This window comes from Monodelphis domestica, chromosome 6 (assembly GCF_027887165.1).
Source record: "Monodelphis domestica isolate mMonDom1 chromosome 6, mMonDom1.pri, whole genome shotgun sequence".
Taxonomy (NCBI): Eukaryota; Metazoa; Chordata; class Mammalia; order Didelphimorphia; family Didelphidae; genus Monodelphis; species Monodelphis domestica.
Window position 1 is genome coordinate 275,827,751 of NC_077232.1, and position 15,962 is coordinate 275,843,712.

The window sequence follows — 15,962 nt, forward strand, 5'->3', positions numbered from 1 at the left end:
TCAAAATAGATAGCATTTTTCATCATGACTCCTTTGGAATTGCTGTGGATCACTGCGCTGTAGTAGTTTAAGTCTTTGGTTGGTGCTGGGATCCATCAGACCACGACGCCTTGACAGAGTCACGAGTGGTAGCTGAGGAGACCACAGAGTGGTCCTTGGCGAGATGTGATTGCTTACTCTATCCCCTTGACATGACCTCTTTCATCAATGCCCCTTACCTATGATTTGACATGATTATTATTCCCCCTAGTCTCAAAAGAAATAATGCAAGAGCAAAATACCTGTACTCTAATTCCCCAAAACATCACCAAAAAGATCAGACCCTTAAACCCAATCCCAAAACGACTATCATGGGTTAACTTTTATTTAGGTGCATAATTCTCAGCAAAACCACAGCTAGAGGCCAAGCCCAGAACTTCCCCACTCACAGAAACCCATTCTCATGAAGCCAGCACACAAACCAATCATAGAGGCCCAAGCAATAAGTACAAATACATCAAGCTTCAGTATGCCTCAGTGACTCGATCACACAAATCAGTAATTTAGGAACTCCCTAGAAGCCACCAGTCTAAATTTGAATTATGTTCCCAGTACCCCTCAGCCTCAATGATATGATTGTTGAATTGTCTTCTAAGAACTGCTGATTAATTATTCCATTTTGTTAAAAGCAATAAGTAATTTTCCTTGATTGATTGTAAGCTCAACATTTCTCACAGGGTAATGAGAAAATCAAGCCATCTGTGATGAAATCTTTTGTGTAACCTTTATTCTGTCTTTTATCACAATACAAAAATATAGAATATTAATCAAGTGATTTATTAAAAGTTAATGTATCACTTTTCCAATTACCTCTCTTTGATTTTGTATATCTGCATGCCAAGAAAATGGGTATAAAAATAAAAACCAAGCCTCGGAATGGTGAAGCAGCTGTGTGGCCTCTAAAAAAGTTGGATGCCATAAACTGTAAGATTTAAAATAGTGGGAGTTGTAAACTGTAGTGATTAAAATAGTAGAAGATATAAATTGTAGTAGATATAAGAGTGGGTGAGTAAATTGTGACCGCAGAAAATATGTTTTCACTAGAGTGTCTTGTTTTAAATCAAATATAAGGTGGTCGCCAGGGAAATATTCCCAATTATGAATATACCCAAGTCAACTGGGTTTTATAGAGAATTTAATTAATTAATACAATGAGGAATTAAAGAAAGAGAGAAAGAGTAAGAAAGGAATAAGTATGAAGGGCCTTAAGCCAACATGGCCTAGACCTGAGTCTTAAGAGAGAGAGAGAGAGAGAGATCAGTCTTTTATCACTCACCACAAGATCTGTCTAAGAAGGATATAGACACCAGTTCAGCCAGCCATCATTCTCCAGAGAGGGATTCTTCTGACTGTCCTCAAGAGCCTCTCCCAATTGACTCCTTAGGGCCTGTTTCTTCAGAGCCTCCTCCTTAGAGCACTCTCCTTCTAACAGCCTCCTTAGGGACTGTTTTAGAGTCTCTATCTCTTCTAACAGCCTGTCCTTTTCTTATATAGGGGGTTTTCTCCTATGACACCTCCCCTAAGTTCTTCCATCTATCAATCACAGTAGACGTTGTCCAAAGGATAGCCCATTCTGAATTCACACCTGAGTAGACTAATCCTTTTAGTAATCCATACCTGAGTAGGCTAGAATATCTGAGTAAGTTTTTTCCTCTTTGCTCCTTGTAAGTTCACAAGTTGCCTGACTTTTATAGGTACTTAGCACCCCTTTGTATTAATTCTACAAATAGGCACGGCTTAAGTATGGGTGTAAGTATTTTTCATTGTTCAGCAAGAAGTTTTCTCCCCTAAAGCAGGCTTAAGTACGGGTAGAGTAGAGGTCTTCACATTTCTGATCTAAGTAGAGTTCTCACATTTTAGATCTAAGTAGCTTCACTGTTTAAAATGGGGAATAGTCCCAATAGGGAATTGTCCCAATAAAAAATTCCTCAATGAGGGATTTTTTAACATTCACGAGTCTGAGAAATTTCAAGATTCACAATCCCCCTGATGATCATTGGGAGACTAGTCTCCCCATTGATCATTTAACATAATCATCTTGTAGTTCTAAATGCACTTCTAACTATAGATATACACAATATTCAATTTTCTAAGAGAAATTAGAATAGTGAGGGAGGAAATAGAAAAGATTTTGCTGGGCGCATTGACAGAAAGCCAAATTAGGGGCAGTCCCTTTTGGCATAAATGTGTACATTTACAATAAATGTTCAATCAAAGTTCAGTTCAATCAACCATATCCAAAGTTCATTCTTGATCTTCTTGATGTAGTGTGGATTTTCCGGTATTTTTCTGCAACAATTCATTCTCTGGATTTAGGAGTTTCAAGCTTTTTCCTGAAGATCTTTTCTGGAGCAAAATCAAAATCTTGGATTTTATGTAAAATACAATCTCAAACAAAAAATCAAAATTCTTAGATTTTAAATAAAATACAATCCCCCTGAAGTAGGTGTTAAAAAACATCCAGTTCAACTCAGAATGCAATGTTAAGTTATGGGGATGTATGAGTCAGTTATCAGCAGAATAGAAAAGCACAATCAAAAACGTAAGGGAAAAATTAAAAATAGGCCTTTGCATAGGCCCAATTTAAAGTAATTTCTATCCCACAAATCTGTAGGACAGAATGCAGTAATATTTCACTTAGCCATTTGTAGCCAAGACTACAGGAAGGTGCCAAAATATAAAAAGAAAAGAACTAGAATTCTATTTTGGTAGGGAAGTGTCATTCCCTTATTTGAAATTTTTTGTCATTCTCAGGGATATAGGGAGCCAGCATGATAGTCAAATCTTGTACTTGTATGAGTACTTCACAAAGAGTGTAGATACAAGGAAGTCCTACGGCTTAACATATGTCAAATGTCGCAACTTCGAGTCTCACATTAGGATTTCATGTGTGCTCTTTTTTGGCACTTTTCAGGTTGTCTGTGCTCATTGTTTTTTATCCCTTTTTCTGGAATCATACATAAACATTAATCAGTCTCATAATATTTTATCAATAAATGGCAGGTTCCCATAGTTTAGAGTTTGTGCATTGACATTATAGCAAGAATATATATATTAACTTGTATTACTGTAAAAGAAAATATTAATATTAATTATGTGTACCTTTAGTACAAGAAATAAGAAAAAATCAAATATTCTGATCAAAAATAAAGAAAAGCAATAATAAAAATAAGGAAAAATTAGTAATTCAATGTGTTCTCAAAAAATAGCATCCATTTGTCTATGGATTACTATCTTCAATGCATGTGATAGGGTACAGTCAATCAGTCTCAACAGATGAAACTTTCTTCACATATGAGCAGTGAATCCAAGACTCCTTTTCTCCAATCTTTATAGATGTTGGAGTAGTTAACAATATTTGGAATGGTCCTTCCCCCTAAGGTTGAGTTGCTCCAGTTCTCTTGAAATTCTTAATATAAACTTTATCTCCTGGATTCAGGTCATGCAGAGAAAAGTCTAGTGGTCTGGCTTGTACTGCAGCTCCGGATTCATGAAGTTCACGTAGTTTGTGCTGTAACTCCTGTATATAGGAAGCAACAGTAATATATCCCCCTAATAGTGATGTATATGCAGGGGAAAAAGGTTTAGCCTGTATAGGCGGATGTCCAAAAAGCATTTCAAATGGTGAGATATGTAAGTCTCCTCTAGGCCTGCTTCTAAGATAAAATAGGGCCAGAGGTAGGATTTCAGGCCATTTTAAATGTGTCTCAGTGCATAATTTTCCAATCATAGTTTTAAGTTCTTTGGTCATCCTTTCCTACTATTTGGAGTGGAGACAAAACTGAAAAAGGTTAATTAATATCAACAAAATTAACAGAGTCTAAGAAGAATCACCTTCATTATATTTGGGAAGTTCCTTGGGCACCCTCCTGAAGGGCACCTCTCTGAGGGTCATTAGCGCCTCAAGTATTTTTTGGATGAGCACCATATATTTTTGTTGGGCATTATCATTATAATTTTCTTCATTTTGAGCATTGTCATTATTTTCCCAATTCCTATTTCTATAATTTTGGTTTCTAAAGTTCTTATATCTATATTCATTATAGTTATTTCCATAATCGTTAGTATACTTTCTACAATTTCTAAAATTCTGGTTTCTATGACCATCATCATCATTTCTATAGTTATTATTTCTAAAATTGTTTTTAAACGGCATATTTCTTCCAATTATCTTAAGAAAGGTTCTACATTCCATCATTTTGTGGCCCTTCTTCTCACAGAAGTGGCAAGTTACTGATTTATTTGTGAATTCCCGCAAAGGGGCTATAGTCCCTCCTTTATTTTTCAACTGTCTCCTTAACATTTCAATTTCTTTCTATAAATCTTCCACTGATGTATCATCTTCCTCAGGTCTTTTTACACGACCTTTATAAACATAGGTTGCTACTCTCCTCAATTCTTCGAGGTCCATAGAGTCCCAATTAGGACAGCTAGTTTTAAAGTAGTCTTTTACCACTGAACAACAATTCTTAAGGAATATTTACAGCAGCTTTTTGTGGTGGCAGAGAATTGGAAATTGAAGGAGTACTCACCAATTGGGGAAGGTTGAACAAATTGTAGTAAATGCTTGTGATGGAAAATAATTGTGCTATAAAAAGTGATGTGCAAGATGGCTTCAGAAAAACCTGATAAGACTTACATGAACTGATGGAAAGAGAAGGGAGCAGAACCTGAAGGACAGTGTAGACTGTAATAGCAATATTGTAAGATGACCAACCTGCTGTGGTCAGGGTCCAGCCTCACTTGTGACTCCAGGGTTCCCAGCTGGTGGCGAACAATCAGTCAAAATAAATAACAAACGGAAGACAGCTTAATCATTATGGCCGTGGGACTGCCTTGCATCTTGACAGTATTTTACTCACTACAGTTTATGACACCCAACCATATTAATTATTACAGTTTATGGCTGACCACAAAATTGGTGGAAAAACCCCTCAAAAAGTTTCTGTGAAATCTCTTTCCTTTCTCTCTTTGTTACTTGCTCTATCAGTCAGTTTTGTTTTCTTTTTTAACTTGGCTTCAAAAATACAACTGCAAGAACAGGTGAGTAAAAAAAACCACCTTTTTGATTCTCTTTTTGATTCTCCTTAAATTAAGCTGTTTTAGATCTTAGCAACAGGGCTGATCATTTCCAAATCTACACATCCAATTTTCCAATTCAATTCAATAAACATTAAGCACCTAATATATATCAGGCATTGTGGTAAGAAGTGCTGGGAATACAGAAAATAAAAAAAGGCAGAAGTTAGGCACAGCATTCAAGAAGCTTATAATCTACCACCACCCAAAGGAAAATTTAAAAAAGATGTCCTGTAGACATCAAATGATATATAATCAACTGAGATAATATTTGAAAAATGCTTTTAGAGTGCCTGGAATACAGTTCTATATAAAGGGTAGCTATTATTATCTTAAACCCAATACATCCAAAACTAAACTCATTATCTTTTCCCTCAAATTTCCCTTTTATTGGAGGGCAACTCCAAATTTCCTAGACCCTCAAATTTACAACCTAAGTGTCATTCTCAATTCTTTACTCTCTCACTACCCCCTCCTCCCATTCAAACTGGTGCCAAGGTCTGTCCATTTACTTCTGCAGCATCTCTCCAATATGTCCCCTTCTCTCCTGACACCACCGCCATTCTGGTTCAGGCCCTCATCATCTCCTGCATGAACTACTGTAGTTGCCTTTGGTAAGTATCCTAACCTCAGTCTCTCCCAAGTCCAGTCTATCTTTGTGACTGCAAAAATGTGGGTTTCAAGACTGTGAATTGCCAAAATTGTAAAGATAATTTTGAGGGTCTTGATTTTATGTTAAAAATAAGTGGTTGCCTTGGGAAAATTCCCAAGTATGAAAATAGTACCCAAGTCAGCTGGGTTTATGGAGATTTTATGAACATGAAAAGGTAAATATAAAAGAGAGGGAAAAGGAGAAAATTGTTTTGTTTTCTTGTTTTTTTTTGTTATTTCAAACTCTTTTCTTTAAGGGCTACAATTAGATCAAGTTATAGATATTAATATATGGGGGAAATGTTATTTGTAACTCTCAAAAATGTTTTCATTATTATAGTAAATAGAAGAATCATTTATAGGAAAAGATTGGGGCATTAGGACTCTAAAATGATATGGGGGATAAAAAGGGTGAGCGGGAATCCATGATGGTACTAAGAGATACTTAAAGAAATTAAAAAAAAATAGAATAATCTTTGTCACAAAAAGATACACATGGGAAGGGGAGGGGAAGAATACTCTTATAAGAGAGAGAAGAAGAGAGTGCTAATAGGTAATACCCAAATATTACTCTCAGTGAAATCAGTTGAGAGGGAAGAGCATCTAGAGTCATTGGGATCTGGAAGTCTATCTTACCCTTCAGGGTAAGGAAAAAGGGGAAACTAAGGGGGGTAGGGAGCTCAAAAAATGAAAAAAGGAGAGGGAAGGAGAGGGAGGAGGATACTTAACAGACCCTAAATAACAAGAAGGGAACAAAAAGGGAGGGACCAGAAAGGGAAACATATCAAGGGAAGGATATAGGGGGGTTGACTAAAAGTAAATAAGTGGTTGCCTTGGGAAAATTCCCAAGTAAAAGTAAACCACTGGTTTAAAAGGATGTAGCACAAGAAGAAAGGTCAGAACTAGGAAGGATATCAAAATGCTAGGGAATTCAAAAGTGACAATCATAACTTTGAATGTGAATGGGATGAACTCACCCATAAAACCTAGATGAATAGGAGAGTGGATTAGAATCCAGAATCCTACCATATGTTGTCTACAAGAAACACACATGAGGTGTGTAGATACTCACAAGGTCAGAATTAAAGGGTGGAACAAGACCTACTGGGCCTCAACTGAAAGAAAGAAGGCAGTAGTGTGAAAAATAGACTCGAATACAGGACTACAATCCCCATGAGCCTTTGCTCCACTTCCCCAGAATGCCTTGTAATCTCACCTGGGCCGAGATCGAGAAGATATTTAAGCAAAGGCTTTTGAAGGCTTTTGAAGGCTTTTGGACTTCCGTTTTGGAGCAGAGGCATCTCTTCCATGATGTGAGGTTATTTTGTCTAGGCCTCTGGCCTAGGTACATGTTTCTTACTTGTATATTCTTAATCTTTAACCTTTAATAAACCTCTAAAAAAATATAATACTCCTTGCAGAGAGAAACTAATTTCTACCTGCCTCAGATGCCTCAGTCTTCCCATCTCCCCTAAATTTTAATCTTTATAGTTATGGCGACCTAATGGGAAAAAAACTCAGTCTTCTGATTTCTTTTCTGATCTTAAATTCAATTTTAATAGCTAGTACCTAGAAATTTTTTTTTTTGAGCCATATCTCTCTGGCCAAGGTTTTCTACCCTCGCAAAGCTGCTACAGGCTCCGGACCTGCCCCGCCGCTTCCTGCCTGCAACCTGCAGCCCTGATTGTCCTCACCTGGTACCTGGTCCCGGCCTTGCCCACCCCCGCAGCCGCTCCTGCTCCTGGCCTCTCACCAGCCGCTGCCTGCCTATTTCTGCGCCCCAGACCCACAAGCGTGACTCCAGCCGGCTCATCACCCAGATCCTTGGAGCAGATCGCTCAGGACTCATTGCGACCAGCTGGTAACAGTATTGGCCACGTGGGTGGAGGGGAGAGACCAGAGGGAAAGGAGACCGGGCAATTTTCCCTTAGGCTAAGCCTCCACGTGGCTGGGGGTATTGGCCACAGGGTGATCAGAGGGGAAAGAGAGAAAAGACTAGAGAGAAGAAACAGACTTTTCAAACAGAAACTTAATAGCAATGGGCTGTTTAAAAGGATTTTTGACTCTTCTGGCAATTTTATTGATTTTGCCTGCCTATCTGGGAGCAGACTCAGCCCAAAGATTCAACTTTAACTTTGGGGAGGAAAATGGGTGGCCCAGCGAACTGGAAGCCAGGCCCAGAGACGGGAGGTCTCTAGTTAAAATCTGGCCGCCAATCCTTCCCAGCTATGGGGCCCTGGACGGATCCCTTGAACCCCATAGCCTAGCCTTTACTACTCTACCTTCCGACAATAGACATTTAAATGGATAATTAAAAACAAACAAACAAACAAAAAAAAAAACCCAAGGAACTTTGAAGAGACTAAAGGCTATATTCTAAGGCATTTCAGACTCCAATGGTTTATAAAAAAAAATCTCTGTATTCTATTGCATTGTTTTGTTTAAGATATAACTTTGTGATTTTAAGTTCATATATTACTGGATTCAATATTATTCTGCTTGAACTGAAGGTTGATTGAATTTACTTTGAATGTACTGAGTTTTAAAATTCTGTTGTTTTTCCCCTATAACTGTGTTGAACAAATATTATTGAATAAGCCCATATATGAAAAAACAGCTTTTTTTCTATTTTGCCAAGGATAGATGGACTTCAGAACTGGTTATAATTGTATTAACAACCTTGGAAATTTTAATGTGCTAAATACCTCAAATGATTTGATTTTAAGGGTTTTTTAAATATGATTTTTGAATTTTTTTTAACAATCTGGTTATTTTTCCCTGCCCCTACCAGGAGGTAAGGCCCATTACAGTAGCTGAAGTGAAATGTAGTTTATAACCCCCAACCTTCCCACATGTGAATGGAAGTTGGGCAGTTAATCTCAGGGCATTTGTATCCCTATAAGCCTCCAAGAAAAAGGAGCACCCCTTTATTTATGCTCTTCAGCTCACTACTTTACTTCTACCAGAATGATATATAGATTTCTTGCTTATGTTCTAAACCCAAGATGAGTTTTACTTTGTTTAAAAAATATGTTTAAATACCAAGGTTGAAAGATTGCTACATTTGTAAAAATTGTGACAAATGTCCATCAATTCATAGGTTTTAAAAATGTCATACAGCAACTTATGTGAAATATGAAAGTGTGTTTGCTATTGTAATTAATTGGGCTATTGAGAATTTTGGGGATTTTGATATCTACATATTTGTACTACTGTATTTTTAAAAATGAAAAATTGTTAACCTTGTTCAATTCATTTGCCTTCTACTCACAGCGATCATGGCCAGATACAAAGAGGAAATGGATCTCATTTTTTGGTGAGAAAGCCTTGTATTTTATATTTTCTTAGCTGACACAGAGTGTCAATGATTATAAGCTATATTTTTGAATTTTTTAAAGCTCTTTTATTATTATATTTTTCTTGCATGTGCAATATACTTTTTCAGTTTTTTTTATTATTTTTTCTCTCCTTTTTATATTTGAAGCACATGTCACCAGCATTAAGATTTTCTTTAACTTTTTATTTTTTCAGTGCTACAAGTTTAAGATACATTTTCTAATGCATGCCCTAAAAAGCTTGTGACTATGAAAATGATTCCACTAATTATTTAAATAAATTATGGGACTTTGCTTAATGATTTTGTCTGATTCCAGGACAAGAGCTACACACAAGAGCCATTTCATAGGGCCAAAGAAAGGCCAATCTAGGATGGATTGATGCACTTCTAGGCCAATACAAAGGTCTTGAACCTAGTGTGAAGATTCAAGGTTACTATGTTTAACATGTGTTAAGAAATAGGCTTTCCTTGTATCTACACTCACTCTGAAGATACTCAAAGATGAGTATCCCCAAAACCTTGGCTCCTACTTGGCTTCTATAATCTGGTCCCCTTTTCTGCCTCTCATAGTGTGGTACCTTTCTGTAGTCCTGGCACTGACTGGGTAAATGCATCATTACTTAGATCATTTTGATTGGGCCCTGATTCAAGGACCTGTTATAGATTTATTTTTCTTCTACTTGGAATTTTTACATATAAGACTTTGATAGTCTATATTTTCATCCAGAAATTTTTCTTTTCTTTTGGATTTTCTGATATCTTTTTAATATCTCTTGCCAATTGATTCATATACCTCATACCTCAGCCATGCATCCCTAACTGATTCTGAATCTTTCAATCACCCACAACACGGGGGAATGTAAAAAAAAAAATCATTATTTAAATTGCAAGTTTAAATTCCTTTTGAGAAGAATTTTAGGTAAAGAAGATGCTACCTCTCTGAATCCAGAACTGAACTGTTGGAGAAGCCACCATGAAGAAGCCTCCAGACCACAAGTTGCACAAAATTGAACTTTGGGTGTGGCTGATTGAACATTTATTTGTATGTATACTTTTATGCCAAAGGGGACTGCCCCCTAACGGCTTTTTGTCAATGTGTTCAGAAATTATTGGTTTTATTCTTTTTTCTCTTATCCTCACACTACTGTAATCTTTTAAGTTGATTTTGTTTTCATGATCCTTTGGAAAAAAATTAATTTTTTTGCAAATGATCACATGGGGGAATGTGAAAAATAGACTCGAATACAGGACTACAATCCCCATGAGCCTTTGCTCCACTTCCCCAGAATGCCTTGTAATCTCACCTGGGCTGAGATCGAGAAGATATTTAAGCAAAAGCTTTTGAAGGCTTTTGAAGGTTTTTGGACTTCCGTTTTGGAGCAGAGGCGTCTCTTCCATGATGTGAGGTTATTTTGTCTAGGCCTCTGGCCTAGGCACATGTTTCTTACTTGTATATTCTTAATCTTTAACCTTTAATAAACCTCTAAAAAAATATAATACTCCTTGCAGAGAGAAACTAATTTCTACCTGCCTCAGATGCCTCAGTCTCCCCATCTCCCCTAAATTTTAATCTTTATAGTAGTAATCTTTATATAGTAATCTTTATAGTAGTTGCAATCATGCTATGTGACAAAGCTAAAGTAAAAAGAGACCTGATTAAAAGGGATAGGGAAGGTAAATACATCCTGATAAAAAGGAGTATAAATAATGAGGAAATATCACTAATCAACATGTATGCACCAAATGGTATAGCATCCAAATTTCTAATGGAGAAACTAGTAGAATTGAAGGAGGAAATAGTAAAACTATACTAGTGGGAGACCTGAACCTATCACCATCAAATTTAGATAAATCAAATAAAAAAAATAAGAAAGAGGTAAAAGAGGTGAATGAAATCTTAGAAAAATTAGTAGATATATAGAGAAAAATAGGGACAAAAAGGAATACATGTTCTTTTCAGCAGCACATGGCACATTCACAAAGATGGACTAGGTCATAAAAACATGGCATACAACTGCAGAAAAGCAGAAATAATAAATGCAACCTTTCAGATCACAAGACAATAAAAATAACGATAAGTAAGGGTACATGGAGAGATAAATCAAAAACTAATTGGAAATTAAATAATATGATTCTCCAAAATCAACTAGTCAGAGAACAAATCATAGAAACAATCAGTAATTTCATTGAAGAAAATGACAATGATGAGACATCCTTTCAAACTGTGGGATATAGCCAAAGCAGTACTCAGGGGAAAATTTATATCCTTGAATTCATATATTAACAAATTAGGGAGGGCAGAGATCAATGAATTGGACATGCAAATCAAAAAACTTGAAAGTGAACAAATTAAAAACCCCCAGAAGAAAACCAAATTAGAGATCCTAAAAATGAAGGGAGAAATTAATAAAATCGAAAGTGATAGAATTATTGAACTAATAAATAAGAGTAGAAGCTGGTATTTTGAAAAAAACAAACAAAATAGACAAAATACTTGTCAATCTAATTTAAAAAAGGAAAGAAGAAAATCAAATTAACAGTATTAGGGACGGAAATGGAGAACTCACCTCCAATGAAGAGGAAATTAAAGCAATCATTAAAAACTATTTTGCCTAACTATATGGCAAGAAATATACCAACCTAGGTGATATGGATGAATATTTACAAAAATATAAATTGCCTAGATGAACAGAAGAAGAAATCGAATTCTTAAATAATCCCATATCAGAAAAAGAAATTGAATAGGCCATCAAAGAACTCCCCAAGAAAAAAACCCCAGGGCCTGATGGATTCACAAGTGAATTCTATCAAACAAAGAACAGCTAATCCCAATACTATACAAACTATTTGACAAAATAAGCAAAGAGGGAGTTCTACCAAATTCCTTTGATGACACAAATATGATACTGATCCCAAAGCCAGGCAGGCCAAAAACAGAGAAAGAAAACTACAGACCAATCTCCCTAATGAACATAGATGCAAAAATCTTAAACAGGATACTAGCAAAAAGACTCCAGCAAGTCATCACAAGGAGTATTCACCATGATCAGGTAGGATTTATACCAGGAATGCAAGGATGGTTCAATATCAGGAAAATCATCCACATAATTGACCATATCAACAAGCAAACCAACAAAAATCACATGATTATCTCAATAGATGCAGAAAAAGCCTTCGATAAAATAAAACACCCATTCCTAATGAAAACACTAGAAAGTATAGGCATAGAAGGATCTTTCTTAAAAATAATAAAACAGTATCTCTCTTAAACCATCAGCCCACATCATCTGCAATGGGGATAAACTAGATACATTCCCAATAATATCAGGAATGAAATAAGGATGATCCTCATCACCTTTATTATTCAACATTGTACTAGAAACACTAGCAGTAGCAATTAGAGAAGAAAAAGAAATTGAGGGTATTAAAATCAGCAATGAAGAGACCAAACTATCGCTCTTTGCAGATGATATGATGGTCTACTTAACACATACTAGAGAATCAACTAAAAAGCTAGTGGAAATAATCAACAACTTTAGCAAAGTTGCAGGATACAAAATAAATCCACATAAGTCATCAACAGCAGAAATTAGAGAATTTTCATTCAAAATCACCTTAGACAATATAAAATACTTAGGAATCTATTTGCTGCGACAAAAAACAAAAACAAAAAAAAACCACTTTCCACACAACTAAAACTAGATTTGAGAAAATGGAAAAACATTAACTGTTCATGGGTAGGACGAGCCAATATAATAAAAATGACCAAACTACCCAAACTTATCTACCTATTTAGTGCCATACCCATTGAAAATTTTTTTTTACTGAACTAGAGAAAGCCATAACAAAGTTCACTTGGAAGAACAAAGGATCAAGGATATCCAGGGAAATATTGAAAAAAAAATACAAAGGGAGGTGGCCTTGCAGTCTCAGATCTCAAACTCTATTATAAAGCAGTGGTCATCAAAACAATTTGGTACTGGCTAAGAGACAGAAAGGAGGATCAGTGGAATAGACTTGGGGTAAGTGACCTCAGCAAGATAATCTATGACAATCCCAAAGACCCCAGCTTTTGGGACAAAAATCCACTATTTCATAAAAACTGCTGGGAAAACTGGAAGGCAGTGTGGGAGAAATTAGGTTTGGATCAACACCTCACACCCTACACCAAAATAAACTCAGAATGGGTGAATGACTTGAACGTAAAGAAGGAAACAATAGGTAAATTATGTAAACACAGAATAGTATACATGTCAGACTTGTGAGACGGGAAAGATTTTAAAACCAAGCAAGACTTAGAAAGTCACAAAATGTAAAATAAATAATTTTGACTACATCAAATTAAAAAGGTTGTGTACAAACAAAACCAATGTAACCAAAATCAGAAGGGAAGCAACAAATTGGGAAACAATCTTCATAACAAAAACTTCTGACAAAGGTTTAATCACTCAAATTTACAAAGAGCTAAATCAGCTGTACAAAAAAATCAAGCCATTCTCCAATTGATATAGGCAGTTTTCAGTCAAAGAAATCAAAACTATTAATAAGCACATGAAAAAGTGTTTCTAAATCTCTGATAATCAGAGAGATGCAAATCAAAACAACTCTGAGGTACCACCCCACACCTAGCAGATTGGCTAACATGACAGCTACGGAAAGTAATGAATGTTGGAGGAGATGTGGCAAAGTCAGGACATTAATCCATTGCTGGTGGAGTTGTGAATTGATCTAACCATTCTAGAGGGCAATTTGGAACTATGCACAAAGGACCTACCTTTTGACCCTGCTATAGTATTGCTGGGTTTGTACCCCAAAGAGATAATAAGGAAAAAGATTTGTACAAGAATATTCATAGGTGCAATCTTCGTGGTGTCCAAAAATTGGAAAATGAGGGGATGCCCTTCAATTGGGGAATGGCTGATGTAAATCTTGAAATTTCTCAGACTTGTGAATGTTAAAAATTTCCCCATCAGGGAATTCTCAATTGGAACAATTCCCTACTGGAAACATTCCTCATTTTGACTGTGAGAACTCGCCAGGATCAGAAATGGGAGGACCTCTACTCCACCCGTACTTAAGACTGCTTTAGGGGAGAAAACTCCTTGCTAAACAACGAAAGTACTTGGATCCATGCTTATGATGAGGCAAGGAGTTCTTTGAGCTATGCCTATTTTTAGAATTGATACAATGGGATGCTAGGTACCTATAAAAGTCGGGCAGGTTTTCTCTTCATGGGATTAGTCGACTCAGCTATGTTTTCTCTGGTTCAGATTTACTGAGGGGATTAGTCGACACAGCAGTGTTTTCTCTGGTTCAGACATACTGAGGGGATTAGTCAACTTAGCTGGAATTCAGATGGGCTGTCTTTTAGAAAACATCTACAGTGATTGGTAGATGGAAGAACTTAGGGGAGGTGACATAGGAAAAAACCCCTTATATAAGAAAAGGAATCTCTGGAGGCTTGTAGATCCTTGGATCCTTGGAGATAGATCCTTGGAGATAAATCCTTTTGGAGAAGGCCCTTTGAAGATCTCTTGAGAAGTCCCTTGGGAGGCTGACTCTGGCTGGAACTCCCTCTGGGGAGATTCTGTTCCCCAGACATCCTTGCTTAAGACAAATCTTGTGGTGAGTGATAACTGACTGGTTTCTCTCTTAAGGCTTAAGCCTGGGTTGGCCAGGCCTGATTCTTTCTCATTAATTCCTTTTCTCTTTCCTTCTCCTTTTCTTTAATATCTCATTGTATTATTAATTAAATTCTCTATAAAACCCAGTTGACTTGGGCATATTCATAATTGGGAATATATTCCCTGGCGACCACCTTACATTTGATTTAAAAACCAAGACACTGTAGTGAAACATATTTTCTGCGGTCAAATTTACTCACCCACTCTTATATTTACTACAATTTATATCTTCCACCATTTTAATTCACTACAGTTTACAACATCAACTATTTTAATTATTACACTGAACAAATTGTGGTATATGTTGGTGATGGAATACTATTGTGCTCAAAGGAACAATATAATGGGGGAATTCCATGGGGACTGGAACAACCTCCAGCAAGTGATGCAGAGTGAGAGGAGCAGAACCAGGAAAACACTGTACAGAGACTGATACACTGTGGTACAATTGAACGTAATGGACTTCTACATTAGTGCCAATGCAATGTCCCTGAACAACCTGCAGGGATCTAAGAAAAAACACTATCCACAAGCAGAGGACAAACTGTGGGAATAAAAACACCGAAGAAAGGCAACTGCTTTGAATACAGGGACTGAGGGGACATGATTGGGGATGGGGACTCTAAATGAACATCCTAGCACAAATACCAACGTGGAAATGGGTTCGGAACAAGGACACATGTGATACCCAGTGGAATTGCACATCAGCTATCATCAGCTATGGGAGAGGTGGTGGGACAGGAGGGAGGAAAAGAAAATGATTTTCGTATTCAATGAATAGTTTGAAATTGACCAAATCAAATAATGTTTAAATAAAAAATAAAAAAATAAGAAAAGGTGTCTGGCAAGAATGTAAGTGGATAATGTGAATTAGCCCAGAAAGAGGGTTGGGAGCAAGATTGTGAGGAGTTTTTAGTCTCAGAGGAGTTTGTATTTTATCTTGAGAGGAAACAGGGATTTATTTAAGCTTCTTGAGCAAAGCTTGGAGAAGAAAGGGTGGTGATGTGGTTACCCAAGACAAAATTTGAGGAAGAAGACTTCTCCTGACCCAGGCTTCCAATTCAGAATCATGGAGATAGTCATTTGGGTGGTGTGTTTAAAAGATACATCCATCCCAAATAGAGGCCCCTCAATAATTACTGAAATAAAAATAAAATAAAACCCAATACTTA

General features: G+C 36.5%; 1 protein-coding gene and 1 long non-coding RNA gene across 2 annotated transcripts in view; both read right to left on the minus strand.

The window, feature by feature from the left end:
• MRPL1 (mitochondrial ribosomal protein L1) overlaps window positions 1–15,962 on the minus strand; it is an 87,189-nt gene that overhangs the window by 66,348 nt on the left and 4,879 nt on the right. The window lies entirely within an intron of this gene.
• On the minus strand, window positions 1,158–15,957 carry LOC130455112 (uncharacterized). Its single transcript, XR_008913020.1, has 2 exons — window positions 4,757–15,957; window positions 1,158–3,559 (listed from the first exon to the last, which is right to left on the minus strand). It is a non-coding gene; the product is annotated as an uncharacterized LOC130455112 (long non-coding RNA).